Source organism: Pteropus medius, unplaced genomic scaffold (assembly GCF_902729225.1).
Source record: "Pteropus medius unplaced genomic scaffold, Ma_sr-lr_union100, whole genome shotgun sequence".
In the NCBI taxonomy this organism is placed as follows: Eukaryota; Metazoa; Chordata; class Mammalia; order Chiroptera; family Pteropodidae; genus Pteropus; species Pteropus medius.
Window position 1 is genome coordinate 32,504,676 of NW_024340849.1, and position 19,113 is coordinate 32,523,788.

General features: G+C 32.5%; 1 pseudogene; it reads right to left on the reverse strand.

Annotated features, from left to right (window-relative positions):
* Positions 1–595: 595 nt before the first annotated feature.
* On the reverse strand, positions 596–714 carry LOC120590370 (uncharacterized; annotated as a pseudogene).
* Positions 715–19,113: the final 18,399 nt, after the last annotated feature.

The window sequence follows — 19,113 nt, forward strand, 5'->3', positions numbered from 1 at the left end:
CTATTCTCCCTTTTCTTTTTCTTTTTTTTGATAAGTAACTTGGTTGTTGTGATTTTTCCCATTGGCTGTCTGACTGATGGTAGGATCTTCCTGTTGTCATTAATATGTTACAATAATTTGTAAAAATAAGTCTTTTTACATACGTTTTTGCTTTTAATATGCTGAATTTCTAGAATTATGAGATACAGTTCTCTTTTCTCTGGGAAACATCTTTTTTTAAAAAAAGGTCTGCATATTTCTTCTGTGTCATTTGTTTTAGTCTATTCTTAAAGAAATTGATCAGCATGTAAACAAAATTTCCATTCTCTGGTCTCCTCTATTAGCTTTTCTTCCATTATTTTGATCTACTTGTTATTGCATTTCAAGAAAGCACATTTACAACGCACAGATTTATCATTTTATTGAATAATTCAACTTGTATTTATTAAATTTCTAATATGGGTTTCATATCCTCTGAACCTTATAGCCTCTACAGTAGTTTTTAATTTTCTTCTTCTTTTTTTTTTTTTTGAGGCAACTCTTGGTTGACCTCACAGATTGCAAGAAACTTGTCAGCTTACAATCCCTTATTTATTTATTTTTTAAAAATTTTTTATGCCTACAGCACCTGGTCATCCTAGGTGGTCTCCCAACCAAGTACTAACTAGGCCTGACTCTGCTTAGCTTCTGAGATCAGATGGGATCATGCTTCTTCAGGGTAGCATGGCTGTAGATTGTTTTTAATTTTTTTACAATTAATTTATCTATTTTTCTTCTCATTCTGTCAATATTTCATTTTATCTTGTTGACTTCTCAGAGAAGCCATGACTTATAGGCTGTTAGCAGTTTTCTGCCATTGTCTTTTGGATCCTGGACTAAATACGGTTTAGATGACAATTCTTTTTTATAATTTTTTTAGGTTCTTTTACTTTCCTTTTTTTTTCTGAATCTTTTTATAATTTAAAAACAAATTGTATTGGTTTCATGATTTTTTTTCTTTATTCACTTTAAGACAAAATTGCTTCTCACTTGATATTTGTTAAATAAAAGTCTGGTTTTACTGCTCATGGTTCTGTCTCCTCTCCACCTTAGGGATGGGAAACATATATTTTTAGAGAGAAAAATGTATGCAACTCATAATTCTAATTTTTTAACAGGCACTCAGGGTTGGAGTTCTGCTCTACTCTGACATCATTTTCTTCTACCGATATGGCTTTGTTCTGTTCTCCCTCAAAAAATTGGTGTAATAGCATATAGAGTTACCACTGGTCTTTCTTCCCCCACTGTCATCAACACACTTTAATTTTGGGGACTGGAGCTCTTACCAGTCAATAGATCAGTCACAGTCACTTCTAAAACCTCCATTTGTAAATATGTTAATGATCTTCAAATTAACCTGGACAGAATTTATTTCCAGTTTTAATGGGATTTTATAAACCTGTTAAAGTAATTGTCAATTTAATCTCAAGAACATATATACAATGATCTTGGAAGAATTGTATTCAAAATGAAATAATTCAAAACAGTGTGGATATCCAATTAAAAGAGACTAGTTAAATAAAATGTGCTAGATATTGTTATAGGTATTGATTTTGTGAGGGTTAGGGCTTCTGAAATAAAGAAATCATCTTTCACCGAGGCCCTATGCAGATTCTTCAGTTTCTTCAGAGATATGGAGATACTTAAGAGAGTTGTCAACTTGTTTTTGGATGTTGGAGAGATGACAGGAACTAACTGGCATAGTTCCCTCAGGATGTTCCTGAATAGATTAATCTGTTAACTTCCTCACATCTCAAGTTTGCTTACTGTTTTTTGGTAACTACAAGCTTAGACATTTTCCAAGGCCCAACCAGGAAGAATATCTAATACATATTTTATAGCTATCTACAATATGTGTTCTACATTTCAGCTCTTTGCCTCTAATTTATTTCATAATAAAAATTTTTTTTTTCTAAAAAGTCTTCAAAATCTCTGGTCTTCTAATCTTCTTTTTCCTTCTGCTGTTTTAAGTGCTCTTATGATTTATTTCTTTATGTTATTTTTCAGTTCTATTTCAGTAAGATTTTGGTAGAGTTGGTAAATAATGCATGTGCTCAGTCTACCACCTTGAACCAAAGGTTTGAAGTTACTTTTATAAGCAGGAAACTAACTCTCCATTATGGAAAAATGCATATAAAAAAGCATATAAACCTGAAGCTATTAAATATTCAAGTTGTATTTATTTTAGGAGAAAATATTGTTTCACTAAAAGGTTCTAACTCAATTTTTAAAAGAGGTTATATCCTAAAGAGTTTAATATTTCAAATGAAGTCAGAAGGTAATATAAATAAATAAAAGTGTGTAAGATATATAGGGAATGGTAGACTCTGTGACATTCAAATTCACATGTACTCTAGCCCTAACATGACTCCTGGTGGGAGCCTGTCTGCAAGCAATATATAATCCTTGGTGTTCACAGAGGTGTAGCCAGATTCTAACATCAGGGGATGTTAGCATAAGAGGTTGAGGCCAGGCTACTGTGGGGGAAGAATGACCTTTCTTTTACCCTCAATGTTCTTCTGGCTGGTCTAATAATCAAATAAACATGAGACAGATTAAAAGAAAAAAGTAACCAAATTTACTACATACGTATGTATGAGAATTCCACGTACATGAGAGAGTCAGAGACCCCACGTGCATGAGAAGTTCAGAGATAGAAAGGGGCATTGAGGTGTATAAGATATCCTGAGTTAGAAATGAGGTAATGCACCTTAGGGGGCTTCAAAGGGTCATTGCAAGATGATAAGAAGAATAAATATTTAGTAAATAGAGTGTGTTCTGTCTTATAGATAAGGCAAAAGAAAATATCTATGATAATCTCTTATTGGTAAGGCCCTTAATTCAAATTCTTCTAGATAGTTAAAGAGAAGGGACAGAAGTATCTCTTGAGCCTGTGGCTAACTCGTTCTGAGGTAGCTTGCTCTGAATTCCCTCACTATGCATATGGTTGAGATTTCTGCTAGGTGTAGGAATGAGCACATAAAACACCTTCTATAGGCATCACACAGTCTTGCTTGTACATTGTTTCTTCTGATATCTATAATCATAATCATAAAATAAATGCCACACCAATGTGTTATTCAGAAAAATTCTGTTAAACATCACTTCTTTGAGAAACAGTGTTCCTCCCTTAATAATTTCATAAGATAGTAGGTCTTCTGGAATGTTCAACTAGCTAATAGAGAGATGTAATGGTTGAATTCATGTATATAGATAATCGATATCCAACCAGTTATTAAAATTAGATCAGAACATTTTTCTTTCCCAACTTTTAATTAGAAACACTTGTGAAAACACTGTAATGAATAATACCTGAAATGCATAAATAGTTAAATGTATTATCATGCAATCCTGATATTCATACAAACATGCTTTTTTTGTTTGTTTTGTTTTAATCTTTTCTTTGATCACAGTTGATGATTATAGTTAGAAAACAAAAGAACTGGATAAAATATTTTGGACTATTAACTTTGAGAATAGACTCTGAGGACTATATGTTAAATTTATATCATATGAGTATCAATCTTATTGATGTTTAAAATTTTACTTTTAAAGACATGATTAAATGTATCTACTTATAAATAATAAAGTGTTCTCACATGATATGAGAAGATACTATGAGAGTTAATTCAACCTAAACGCCTTCTAAATGTCTTTGATATTTTTATTTTTCATTCTATTCAAGCTTCTTGGTGCAGAGAAATAAATGTGAATGGGAGAACTCTTGGCAGATGGGAGAGGTGGATGCATACCCTGCTTGAAATGTGTCTCTTCTGCCTCCAATCTTTTGGATTCTCATAATCTTGTTTGCATACTGCTTCCTCAAATGACTTTTCATCACAGTCCTAACCATCATATCAATATATTATCTTTCAATTTTGATTGACATAGTGTTCATTTTAGAGACTCTTCTCAGAGGAGCGTCTTTTGGCCAGCTACCATCATGGAGAAGTGAGCACCTGCTTAGTGGGGATTTCAATGGCCCTTTAAGATGAAACACAATAAATGTGTCTGAACTTTCCTGCATTAGCATTGCCTTCCTCATAGTAATTCTTACTTATTTCCAGGATGCAAACTCTTTGAAAGATATTTAAAAGTCATTTCTGCCACTATGCAATCTGTTTTTGTTTTCCTTGCAGAACTTTGTAGGCTCTAGGTAAACATTAATGGTTAAATTGCTTTTACTGTTATTATTCTCTTCATTGGATTATCTTTTATTTTAACTTGTAATAACTCTCAACTCACCTACTTCTTATTAGTTTTGTTCTCTTTCTCTAATTCCATTCTGGTCTTTTTCTTGATTGATATAGTATCATAAGCTCAGTAATTAACTTATTGCTGGTCTAATCAAGAGTTAGCATGTGCCATTATAATTTAATAATACAATTAGCCCTATTAAAATGGTAAAATAATTTACCTTTCAACATTCAATTCCTACATATGGCTTATTGTTTTTTTTTTTATACAAATAGATCATGTGCCAAGTGTTAGAATTTCTTTTTTTTTTCTTCCTGTCATCCCAAGAACACAAAAAGTTCTAAAAGCTTTGGGAATAATTTTCATACAGACTATAAAATAAAGCTGTTCTATGAAAACATTTTGTTTGTATCAATATTCCTCTGAGTCTCTTTTATTTTTCTATGCCTTTTTAAAAACACGTATAGTCCCTTTACTGTTTCTTATTTTGTCTCTTTGTAACTCTCCTCTATTTGGCTTGTAATATAAAACTGAAGTACATTTTAACTAAATCGTTGCATTTTAAATAAAATTGCATGTCCTATATTATTCATTTTAATTATAATGTTTCTCTTTTCTTTCCAGAAACAAGCCAAATTCAAACAGTGTTAAAGCCTAAATTAGGTTGGGATTTCTTTATTGATTTTTTTTCTCCTGTGCATCAGGAGATCTATTCTTCAGTCCCCATAGTACTGACGCTCTTTACTTTGCTCTTGGTTAATTATTTATGACTGGTAAACCTCTGCTGTGTCCATTTGATGCCAAAAGATGGTTAGAGATGCCAAGAAATGACGAATGTGGTTAGGAAGTGGGCACTTCAAGGCATTGAGAGTTGTTGAATATAACACTACCTTATATATGGACAAAATTACTGCAAATGAATTGTTACAGAGTCTGACACTCTGGCAACATGAATGTATGTTATGCAGATAAAGAAAGCATACCAGTTTTATCTTCAATTCATTTTAGGGAAATATTTGTCATGTGACTTCATAAGCAATTTTCTGTAATAGCAGTAAAATTGACTTAGACAGGCATTTCTAAGTAAATTAACATAATTAATATGATTTTATTAACACAGTCAAAATGTTTTTCTCCCAGAAAATTTGACAGAACCCTAGCCCAGTGGTACTTGGCCCCTGGCAAAGTGAAACTATGTCTTCCTCCACGCCCCTTCCCACATCCCTATTGTTATTGATCCAGTGAATTTTCATAGGCAGAAATTTTCAGACAGGTGTCAGATGCTGGGAATATGAGTGACCTTGGGTAAATAAAAGTGACAATAACTTTTATTGAGTGCCCAATTTGTTCAAACCCCTAGACATGATGGGTGATCACAAAGAAACAGAAGGATCTCTTTATGCTTCTTTAGGGATTTACAGTCATGGAAAGAGAGGTCACCTATTAAGCCCAAATAGTAAGAAAGAGCAAGAGTTAGACAAGGCACCAGTCTAAGTTGTACAAAGAATACACCGAGCTTCAAGGAACAAGAATGACTTGCCATTTGGATAAATGCTGCAAGATTTACATACTTCTAAGAAGCACTGTGACTCACCACTTCTGTGGCGCCTCAGTCTTTTGTGATTTGTAATTCTTGTCCCTATTCAATTTAATTCAGCAAACATTTCAAACTATATGCTGCTATGTATAATATACCCTGTTGGATCTCATTGCTGCCATAATGGTAAATAAAGTTTTAGCTTTATTTAAAAAAATTAATATTCTCTGTCTCCCTTTTTATCTGTGCATCTCTGACTCTGTCACTCTCTTTCTTTATATATACACACACTGAAACATACACACATGTTTATGTATCTATATTATATAATCACATATGCACACACATATATAATGCATCTGTTGACAAGAACAATACTTATAACTACAAGAAGATTATGATAGCATAGAGGAAGAAGCAAGTACTAATAAGAAATTTAAGTTCTTTCTGATAAAAGAAATAAATTTATATTGTAAATATCTGTATTTATGTTATTATTTAGAAAAAATTCATATAAATGTTAATTACAATGGGGCGGATGTAACCATAACTTCATAAGCAATAAATGATCAGCAGAATAATGAATGAAATACCAATCTATTGAAAGCAAAACAACACATAAGTGACAGGTGGGAAAGGGTGGTTAGTATGGATTGTGGACAATAGGTAAACAAGAGAGGGTAAGTAATAATAAACACAGCACAGTGCTAGTGCTTTACGTATCTTATTGAATGCGATTCTTCTAACAACTCTATAACCTAGGAACTATGTTCCTATTTTGTAGGTAAAGAAACAGCTTCAAGCAATTTGTTTAGCTATGAACACCTATATGATTACAGAGAAGGTTTAATAAATGAGAAGCTAGGGTACGATTTACAACATCCAATGGGAAAATTATTTACATATATTTCTGGAGGAAAAGAGGAAATGCAACCATTTGGTATTGCTAATAGCAGCAGCTTAAATCTATATACAGAGTATAACATGAGTAGTAAACAGAGACAGACTCAGACTAGGAAGAAGAGTCTTTGGGGAACAGAATGAAAATAATCTGAAGAAATGTGAATGTTATATATTCTTCTTTGTGTTTCATAGCTAAATTCTCAGCTCTTATTCACACTATGGTGAAGTAGTATTTTTGTATGCTAAATGCTTGGCCTATTGATATGATTGATGACCAAATTATTATGAACAGTATCGGAAAGAACTAAAGAGTTAAGGCTGTGCTGCTAACAGTATAAATAAAGGATCTTTCTCCATCCTCAAAACTAGATAAATAGTATCAGAATTTGCACAAGAGGATGAGCATGGTACCACTTTTTGTATATTCCTAAATGTCATTTCATCTTGGCTTAATGCAGAAACTAGTTCATATGGTATTTTCTTTGAACTCTTTTGTAACTTATATGGGACAGAATTGCATTTTTAGGAGCTGTTTTCAGTTACACTAATAGCAAAATAAAATAAATTGCAGAAATGTCAAAATTCTCTGCCTAATTTACTTGACAAAAAGCTTCAGACTCAACTTTTTGATGTATATCCGTTGTAAAGTTTCAAGGATTTACTGTGATTTGGAAAAGTGGCTAACATTCAAAACTCACAATGCTTTATGCAAATCTGTTGAAATAGTTAAATTCTTCAGTGTCTACTATTTCTGCAATTTTAATGATAGCAGACAGAATACTTTCCAGGTTGTATAGAAACAGAAAGCAAAGTGTTTAATGTTTTTCTTACTTGGCCAAAACCACTGTATCACTGTAATATAAAACAAATGTCAAAGCAAAGGATACCCTTATTTTCAGGAATTGGTAAGAGAGTTTATAGCAATCTGAGCATATTTGGCTGAACTTTATATCTTTACTTAGGTCATCTTCAAAGAGTACAACTCTCTTTGACACTTTAAGACTCTTTGTGAATTTGGAATTAGGATACAAATTACTATATTCCCCCAGAGGCATTAGTAATTCACTGTTAGCAAGTCTCTCTATGTGCACTCTGTGTGGTCTTCCGGTTTATCTAGGCATAGAATTTTTCTACTTCTTCACATATTAGGAAGAGAGAGTCAAGCAAGTAGAAGGTGAATAAAATCACTCTCACATTTGTCAACATGATTTCTGAGAGAGAATGGCAACAGGATTTTCATCTGTTATGTTCATTTCTCCATCCTCAGTGCTTATAACATTACTTAGCACATAGAAGCATTCCATACACATTTATTGAATAAATTAATAAGTGAATGAATCTGTGCTCATCATATGTAGCTTTTCAGGATGGCATCAAACCAAACAATTAGTGAAGAATTAACTTCACTGCAGATTTAGAGTATGCACATAAAGATAATAAATTTCTTAATAACACAACACAAAATAATGTTGAACCATATTTGTTAATAGAAAGAATAAAATGGTTTTCTTTATTTTATTAATAATTGTTGTTAATATATTTATTTTAAACTGTAATCCTACAGAAACTCTCTGAACATCAAAATATCTAAATTTTGAAGTCTTCCCAGATGGCAAAACCGGACCTAGAGTTGGGAGTACCAAAAAGAGAGATTTTAACTTTAATAAGCTAGAGATCTTTATTAATTAGGAAATAAAAGATGACTCAAGGAATTCACATTGGTGGATGTTCCAAATGATAATTCTGAGTTTTCTTTAGATTAGAACATTTTTCAATGTTATGATTCTTTTCTTAGTTTCTTTGATCACTATTCCTTCTGAACTCCTATGTATTTTATTTACCCAAACCATAATTTATTTATATATTTCTTAACTTCCCATCTTCACTGTAAGCCCATTAGGGGTAGGAATTATGTCATATTCTTTCCTGGTATCCCTCTACAGTGCCTAGGGCAGTGCTGTCAATGACGTATCCATTGATTATCAAGTCACTGAATAGGATATGAGAAAATATTATTATTTGCAGTGATAAGCTCTAGATACTTTGCTTATATTACCTAATCCTCACTACAACCATATGACATAAGTAGTAAAACTGAGATCAAAATTTAGGCTTGTCTGAATATATCTCTGTATAACCCATGCAATATAAATGATTATCTGCCAGCATTTCTAATCTGAAGCCTCGAATAAGTGCTCTGCTTTTATATGGTATTGTAGTCTTCTTAGATTCTGCATTTTGACCAAGTCATATAGAAGACTTTTGATATATATTGTTCTCTCTAGGCATTTTGTAGGCATTGGTGAAGTAATACCTTTTTCTACATATTGGAAGTTTGGCTGGAAGAAAAATCATAGGTGGAACATACATAAAAACTATGAATTTTGATGCAAAATTAGTATGAATGACAAGACTTTTCATGGCTAAATGTTTTCACCTCTTTTAGTCTTTTGAATTAAATACAGGTATGCAGCTTGGCATAAATGAAAGTATGCATTATTTAAAATTTATTATTCCCTATCTCTTATTTTTTTCTGTTAATTGCCAAGAAGCATAAAGCAAATTTAAAACTTAGTATGTGCTTTAAGAACATTTAATAAAAATACATGGTGTTTTTATTTTTTTCAACCCATACCCATTTTTTATTACTTATAGAATATACTAGTTTTTAATTCTAGTAATTATTATAAAAAGTTTATGCAGAGAAATAAGCCTAGTCCCTGTGTATAGGAGAATAAAAGACCTACTTTTCTCTTGTCTGGTTTGGTGTTGGTGTAGATTTTTGTTTATCATTTCCTCATTTTTCAACATGACCTGAGATTTCACTAGCGGTGTTTAGAAACTCTTGTCAGTCTCGTTTTGCAAATGGTCATTTATATCATTATGCTAATAAGTCAAATAAGTTTAACATTGGCCTATGAGTAGATTTGAGTAAGCTTCTGGGAAACCTCTGCAAATTCACAAAGTTAATGGTTTGACCTCCCAATTCTCCAATGTAAAATAAGCTCTAATGATTTTGGAGGCTCTTAGCTTCCCTGAATTTCAAAAAAAAAAAAAAAAGAGCTCCCATTTACTTCAAAATACTTGACTTTCCTTATAATCTAATTGTAAATGAATAATCTCTTATTTATCTTCTAAAATGACTCATGCCTGTATTTGGTTGGAACCTTTCTTCATGACAAAGAAGAAATATTTCTTAGCAGATGTTCTGAACAAAAACAGTGAATTATTTGGAATTTGTAACACCAGAAGGATATTTCAAAGTGGCAGCTCATGTATTTGAGCAAATACCCAAAGAAGAACTATGATAAATACTTTTAATATTTAATTACTTGATTTACAGAAGATTGGTAAAGTAGGAAGGAATATCTGTATTAGATAAAGATTTGGCATGTGTACTTTTAAGAACTTAGAAAGGAACAGTTGAAATTTAATTTCTTTAGCATCACTAAATTCTAATAATTTTTTGTTAAACTGAAACTTTGCCTACCACATTACATATCTAGCTCTATTCTTAATAAGTGGTTACTTATTCATAGCTAATATGTGCGTAAGCTGGTGCTGGTCTAAAGAAGTCTTACTTTTTTTTTGTGGTTAAAATTAATGTAAACAGGAAAAAAAATAGGATGATTTTAGAAATATTGAATGTTGGTATAATGTATTTTTGCTATACAAACAAAAAGATTATTATTAATAGAAGAAGCTAATAGCATAAGTATAAAAATAGGTTAATCAAATAATTATCCAATTTGATAATGAATGATTTTTTTCTGACCACTAATATTCTTTGTATTTATTAAAAAGATAGTAGCAAAATCTCTTATTTATGACTCTTATGACCATCATATTTCTGGTGACTTTAGAATTTACAAAGCAACAAGAGAGTATTGTACTAGAAGAGTCCATGGGTATCAATGTTTTCTGATCTTAGAGGAGAAAGAGAAAGGCAATTTCTTGTTTTTTTTTGGACTGTAGTCTCTCTCTTTAATGAATTCATTAAATTTGTTCACTTACTTTAATGCTTTCTAATTAGCATCTTTATTAGTTTTCAGTTTTAGAAGGTAAAGGCTGAAGAGCTGTTTTTATAAGGTATAAGAATTTGTTCAAAACTGATGTTATTATTCTTAATCTTCAGGGTCCTGGCTTGGAGCAGAAAGAGTTTACATAGTTAATTTCCTTCCAATTCTGTAACAGCCAAATAAGGCAATGGTATAGTTAAGCAAAGATTTAGAAACTAAGCATGTTACCTTCTGTCCTGGATGATTTGTCCCTGATGCCATTTCACATTAAGAATATGATTAAAATCCAAAGGAGAACAAGGAGCAACTTTGAATGAATAGCCGAATCCCACTGTGAAATGTCTTGTGTTGCTTGCATTGATTTTGGCAGGGAACACAGGACAAAGGAAGACACTAGAAAGATAGCTGCCTCGTGCCTGGTTAATAAAGCGGATAGTACTTTTATAAACTGAATGGCCAATGCTGTGTCTCAGAAAGGACATTGTGTGTTGCTGATTCACTTAAGTGCACAACATAGACAACTGTGCTTAAAGGTACTTGTTTAGAAATTAACTGTAAAAACTAAATAAATAAATCCCTCCAAGTTGCAATTATGTTGTTAATATCTTAAAAATGGTCTATTGTTTGGGAAACCTAAGACATATTTCCTTAAAATGACATTCTCATCTCTCATTATAGCATCTTTGAATAGCAGATATCGTAAAGTAGTACTTACAGTGAGAATAATTTGCTAGGAGACAGGGTTATTATAAGAGAGAAAGTAAGAAAATATAGCATCATGAATGCTGGTTCTGAGAACTTTTTAATGAAGTTTTAATGAAGACTGTGAAAGATTAAAAAAAGAGATAAATTATTTCTACCTGTTGGCTAATTTATATACTTTTTATAACAACCTATCATTCTGTTCTTATTTTTGCATTGATCAATAGGTTCTTGCAGCCTATAGTGTTTAAAAATTGAATTGCAATGATTGAAACATATGTAAGCATTTTTATTCTGTAAGAAATGTCACTTGTTTGCCATTGAAATGACATTCATAGACCTAAACTTCTATATTTGGCATATTTTTGGTTTCATTAGTATACACAGGCGTATTGACACTGTGGCTTAGTCCTTTGGTATCAGTGACTTTGGGACATGGGCAAGGTTTTGCCACTAATGTGCCTGGAAACTTTTGGCTTTAATTGGAAATTCTTTCTGTAGAAGTTTTAATCAATATAATAAATAGAATCATGGATAGAAAGAGACTTCAAGAGATCATTTCTTCTCTTTCTTGTCTTCAGGCAGGGGAAAAAGAGATAACTCTTAACCAATATCGAGGTCTTCTCATCTAGCCAAAACTAAATGAAGAGTTGAATAATTCTCTAGCGAATTTCGGTTGACTTTATGAGCAATGTAAGTATTTTTAGGGGAAAAAATTCCATTTTTGTCTGAAGGAGCCATCTTAAATTAACTTGTAACTTTCTATGATACTTCGACTACGTAGATGTATTTCAAAAGGTTGATTGAATAATTTGAAGTACTTTGGAAAATATAAAATTTCAATGATGTATATTCTTTCCTCTATTTTTTCTCCAATGGGAGTAGATAGGTTTATAATAACAGTGATGATGAATGTTGCACGCCCACCTTCTCTTATTTTCTGCAAATCCTTCTTACTAATCCCCTCAGCCCACATTGACTATCACTGCTTTCAGAAGTCCTAGGATGTTTCTCAAATGGATTCTCCAAAAGTACCCTCTACAAAGTTCTCTCCTTAAGCACTGGAGACACTTTGCCAGATATCATCATCAATAATGAATGGGATTCCTACAATTCTAATATTGCACAGTGGGGTGTGGAAAGTTTGGAGAGAAAGTCTTGTTTTCCTTGTGTGTTCTTACAGAGGTAGTTCTGCCTGTGTTCCAACGTGTTAGAGTTTTAGTGTCATAGCTTTCTTAGTTCTTACAGTTTCCTTGCTCTTCAAAAGAATTATTTGGGAAGCAGATGTGAAGATGGAAGTCAGGCTTTCAGAACAGTCCTACTGTTGATGGTTTAGGATGCACAACTGGTTTAAGATCATGGCGTCTGGATTTGTTTAGCTTCAGGATTTCTTCCAAGAGCCCTCCTGAAGACAGTCTCCTGGAGAAACCATTTCCCTATTTTAGACTTACACTGATATAGCCAAGTACCACTTAAACTCATGCTGTGACCTCCTCCACACTCTACCCGCATTACTATTCATTACATTACTTCATGAATTTTACGAATTTAGTGGCAAATTAACTTCTGCCTTATAATTTCTTTAATTGATCAAGGCTTCAGTTATTTCACTTACCCTAACTAGGCTGCAGAAAAGTGCAACTAGGTGTATTTCACATAGCATTTTTTTGTGTGTGTGTGGAAGGTATACAAACTTAAAGGTTTTGTGATTTCATTTACACCTCTTGATCTCTTTATTTCTCCCTTATTGTAACATTCATTTGGAGGCATCTACAAGATTTGAGATATGGTTTTCGAAATCACTCCAGTTATAACAAACTGGAACTCACACTTTCTTTTCTATAAAACTCATGACGTTTGTAGTCTTTTTAAAAGAATTTTCATGTGGGAAGAATAGATCAAAGAATATACCTGGAGGAGCTCAGCAGTTCCAGCGCAACTATATTGAAGCTGTGATATTTCTTTCCATGTGCTATTCTGGGTTAAATTTTTGGTTTATTTGTCCTAAAATGTATTTTGTTCTATTTAAAAATGATTTTGACTTCACTGACATCAAGGTAAGGAGAAAATGAGATAAATATCATTTGCCTAAGTCCTCAGTAGGGCTGCCATGTGGTAAAGCCACTCTGTTCACCAGGATGTGACATTGCTGCAGACAGAAGGTGGCGCTGTTGATCAGGAACAATCCATAACCCCACAGTTTTCTATCAAACTCATGATCAAGTTGTTATCATCACAGTCATTCTTCACCGAACAGAAAAAAATTATAAAATCACAGTCAACTGTAACTTATTTGGGCATTTGACTGCTTAAAATCGGCCTGAAGAATGCTCCCACCATGTTATTCTTACGATTTGATGTAAATCTTGGAAGCTGTGTGAAAAAAAATAAGTTAAAATATAGCACATATTTCCCTCCATGCAGTGAGCTTTAATATTATCTGCAACGAATGCAAAACATTCAGGGGCCTGGATAACTCACTGATTTCGAGAAAAATGCAGACATTTAAAACCAGAGCAACATTGTTGTATTTGAATATTAATGTTTCCTGAACACAGAATAGTGAAAGAACATTCTTTGACTATAGGTTGTTCACTGGATAACTATTTCTTTGGTGTGGTACTCAAGCAAGCTCAGGTGCCAGAAGAGGAGCACATAATCGAACAGTACTGTGGTCACATCTCGAGGCCCCTGGATGTGGTTCTTGGAAGGGGTGATAAGTACCATGGACAGGCTCAGGCTCCTCTCTTCATGAAAGACCCAGGGACGGGCAGGAAAGGTAAAAGTCAGTTCACCTAAAACCATCTGCAATAACATGGAAATAGATCAATATTGCAAAGCTATTTTAAAGTTTAAAATAAGGGTTAGGGCTAAAAGTCAAATCAAGAGAACCATGAGCTGACTAAAAATCTAGGCAGCAAGAGGCAAGGGATGGCAGGGTGTTTTACATAGCTACTGAGAGAGAGATCCAGATGCCTCCTATTAACGTATTAGTTAACACCAATTTGGGAGAATTGTATGTAGCTTGAAAGATCTATTTATATTTTGTGATATATGGTGACATCCTCAGACAAGAAGAGAATCTTAATTAGCAATAATCGTAAGTTTGAATCTTTCTACTGAACTTGAGAATATTGTTCTCCTTTTTTCAAAAATTTACATTTTAAGTTTCTTTACTTCATGGTTTCTAGGTGAATCTGTATCTCATCCTGGTAGGAATAACCAGCATAGAGATCTTTAGCAGGAGGCAGTAAAATATACTGATTTGGAAACAGACTCTAAAACCAGATTATTTTCTGGTTTATTTTCTACGCTTTGATTTTTCATTTGGGGATAATGATAGTAACCAACTTGTGGGGTATTATGGAGCCAATCAGTTTATATAGGTAAAGCATGATGAAAACTATAGTAAGGGTGGCATAAGAGCTTGCTACATAATTCCTCTTCATTCAGGGAAGGCTGTGAAAGAATACAAAGAGCAGATGGAGGATGCTTTCTTTTAGCTGGTACCTAATCTCAAAGTGAGGTGATGATTCTTTTTTTTTTGGAGTATGCCCTGGACTTTTGACATCACAGGTGCTTTAGACTTTACTGTATAACATAGACAGAAGGAAAAAGTATGTCAATGATGGCAATAATCTGCTACTTGACAGCCAGACAATAAGCCTGTAAACTGTATATTTAACTAGCTCCCTAGATGACTTTCTGAACAGAAATATTTTTAGAAAGAAAAAAAAGAATGTTCAGCGTAGTTGTGCTGAGATTTTCACACATCTGAGTGGGCATGCATATCTGATCTTAAACATTAAGACAAAAACAAAAGTATGTGTTTGGAGATATTCTGGATGCTAAAGATCCTTTTTAGTGAGTTGGTCAATGTAATACTCTTCCATTGGAATTTTCATGAGACAATTTTTTTTTTTTTTTGCTAAAGTGCTTCAAAATACTACGGCCAAAGAGGATCCCCTTAGGTTTATATATTTCACTTTTGTTTATTTATTTCTGATACCAATTTTAGTGACTTTTATTTGATGTAGACTTTATTTTTCCCTTTAATAATTTAAAAAGTACAACTCTTTCAAATACTTCCTAATTTTAGAAATTTTATTTTATAGGATAGGGAAAAAGTCTGTTTATGCTGGAGTACATTATTCAAAGGAACGTGAAGCTTATATAGAATAATATTTATGTATGATGTCTATTGATAATCTCAGTCTTTTGATTTATACGACTCCTCCTCAGATTCCCCAGGCTGGGCCAGTTGCCTTGACTTAGTGATCCCATAATATTCTATGTGCTTTCCTATCTTTAGGAGAATAGCATTATAATCGACTAATTGCATCTCTAGTTTTATCACTAGCTCCATGTGTAAGCAAAGACTGAATCTTGTTCATTGCTCTGTCCATAAAATTTTGTGAGATGTCTATAGTAATTACTCAATAATATTTCTTGAATTAATGAATGAAATGAATGATGGAAGGTAATTAAGTGGTGCGTGTGTGAGAGAGAGAGAGAGAGAGAGAGAGAGAGAGAGAGAAGAGAGAGAGAGAAGGACTTGGAATTGAAGGTAAAAGATTGTCATTTGAGTTCTAAAGGGGAGGGTAGACATACAACTAGCTTGCCTGATTTTCCTTGAGAATTTCTTCAAGGTATGTGGGCTCTAAACTCTCTGCTCCTTCTCTGGGTGTTTCAATAAATTTAGAGGTGCTGTGGGAAATTTCACTTTTTTTTTTTTTAAGGAAGCACGAATAGTTAACATATGTTGAATGCTGGGAGAACAACTAACTCAAGGTAGTTCACAGACTAAACATTAGATCATAGTACATTCTTTTCAATTATATCATATCTTTAAAAAGTTGTTGCCATAAAAAGCAAGTACAAAACGAAAATTTGGATGTTCCATGAGGTTTCAAAATTCCAGAAGTTGTGCAGGGCCCGACAAAAACACACATCAAACTAGTAAGGAATCGCAGTTATTTAAGGATAAAACAACACTCATTTTTCTTTCAGTTTATGTGTATTAGCTTTTCAAATGTCTACTAAGTTGTTAGGACATAAACACTTATTAAGTTGTTTGCCTCTCACAACTTAATAAATGGAACCATTAGATATTTCTTTGGGTGAAAGGCATTCTTTAAAAATTACTGAGGAAAACTAAGAGCACCCTAAACTAAAAAAGTTTTAGAGACTTCAAGGATAAAAACTGGAAAACTGGAAATGGAGCCTAGGATGCAAATTTCAGTTTTTCGAAGGTGCGATGCTCCCAGTGTTACAGTTTTGTTCCTGATATTTGGTCTACAATTGAAGGTCAGGACAGATAATTAAATAGAGACCTCCAATTCAAGTCTAGGTGAACAATTTAATTATATTATTGTTTAATAGACTTATTGCTACATGAGACTTGGTTTTATTTCCACACAGACCATAAAGCCTTCCCAATTAGATCTTTTTAAATTACCCATGGATCAAAGACTATAGAACCTAGAAATATGACAGGCAAATATAATTCCTGAACTTTCATTTAAAAATGTAGGATAATACTTTATTTTTATTCTTCTTTTAAATACTGCTGCAAAATTCTAAAGCAATGATTGGCAGTATTGTTTCACTGAGTTTTACTTGAAGTTGATATTAGCCTTTTAGAGATTTCTATCAGTCAAATTGAAGAAATTAATATAGAAGTATCATGTTATTATGATTTTGGGCATCAGTGAAAATTGGACTTTTTTTTTTCTTACTTTAAACAATTAATTAACAATCTAACTTGACAACAGATTTTTTTCTTTATCTCATTATAAAGAAAGATCATAATTCAAGAGACTTTGGAAAACAACATTTATGAATTTTAGATTAACATTTTAATAAAAATACTGTTTAGTAATCTTTTTTTTTCCATAAATGCTTTCAGATAGCTCTCTAAAAGTACCAAAAATGTATATAGCAAATGTCCTCAATATTTGCTCCTTGCGATAGACATAGAAAATATTTCCATGGCTTGCATATTAATCTTGTGATTTTCTCTGTTTGAAAAGAAAAAGAATATGCATGACCTGGCAGTCTATCTGAAGGCAGTATTTTCCCTTGATGAATATCTCATCTTTTTTTTTAGCACTGCAAAGTACTTTTGTTCTTTATTTGCCACTGATGCTTATGATGAAAAATTAAATTACTGTTCATCCTTTCAATATGTTTTCCTCAGAGAATCCCTGCTCAAGAACAAACATTTAAAAAAGGATGCAGACGGTTTAGTTTTATACACAGCCTTGCTATATTATTCATTGCAATGCATTTTTAATGTTAGAGAAAAAAAAGTAAAATATATGTTAATTTCTACAGTGAGACAGGCAGTGATTGAGAGAATGATAAATTCACAGAGGCTGGAGATATGCCTGTGACAATAAAATAAGACTCCTCTCTTCCAAATCCCTGATTTTTTACTGAGTGTAGAAGGAAAACTGCAAGATTTTTTGAGAGAATGGCTCAAGACATAATCTCCAATAGCTAATGTGCCTCAGACTCTTCATATTTTCATTTGAGGAAAAGGTCATCAGAGCAAGATTATTAAAAACAAAAACAATACAAACAAAACAAAACAAAACAAAAAAAGAAACTCTGACTGTCAACATAACTGATAGGATTTTGCTATATCCTATATATGGGATTCCCTAGCTCTCATCTCTCCAATTCATTTGACATTTCTTAAAAAAATTTACAATCTTGTTCATAAATAAGCCAGTTATTTTTCCTAAATAGGTGAAAAGATTTACATGAACATTCTTTTTACTCTTAAAATCTAATACTATTTTACAAGAACAGCAAGTGAATAATGTGTTTTATTTTGTCTATGAATTGTCAAGGCTAATGGTTTCTTTGTATTATATACTCCTGGAATTCAACAATTTATCTTTAAAGTAAAAGAATTACAGCATCTGGTAAGAAATCAATGTACAAATTTCTCACAATGTAAGAGAGCAGATTACATTTTATGGACTTTTTTCTTCAAGATCCCATAAGCTTCTGTGCTACTGAGAAAGGAATGGGCAGTATCGTTTGATGTAAGCAAGAGAGAGTGAAAGCACATGAGTTATAGAATATTTTCTTAAAATCTCCAAAGCTATATTCAATCTATTGTCATCAGAAAACATATTTTGAATTTATAGAGGATGAATGTGCAAAACAAACAAATAAATAAATAAACCCTGTTATGTGGAGAACTGTCTTTTCTTGGTTGTCTGCCAAATACCAAGTCATTATTGAGTCTGTCATTAAAAAAAGGGGCTATTTTCCATTTTCTTCTGTTGAGTACTGATGAGCAAGGAAGGAAACTATATATTTAGGAAAACATGGATGAGGTCAGAACTATCTTTCTAACATATTTAATTTTATAACCTCTGAACCTATTCTATTATATACATACAAACAACATACTCTCTTATATACTGTTAATCTCAATATAGAATATCTTGTATAATTCAGTTTTTTCATGCAATCACTTTATGCTGGCATTTATTTTTCTCACTTCTTTCATATACATTAATATAAAACTGAAAATACTGTTTAGAGTAAATGCAATTTTAATTTTGTTCTTTTATATAAAACAAGAGATGCTATTTTTAGAGCATTACCTCATTGATTTTATTCTAGACATGTAGTAGTCTTAATTTTATTTTACTCATTTTATAATGACTATCGCCATAGCAACTAGGCAGATTTTACCAAAATGAAAAGACATTCATT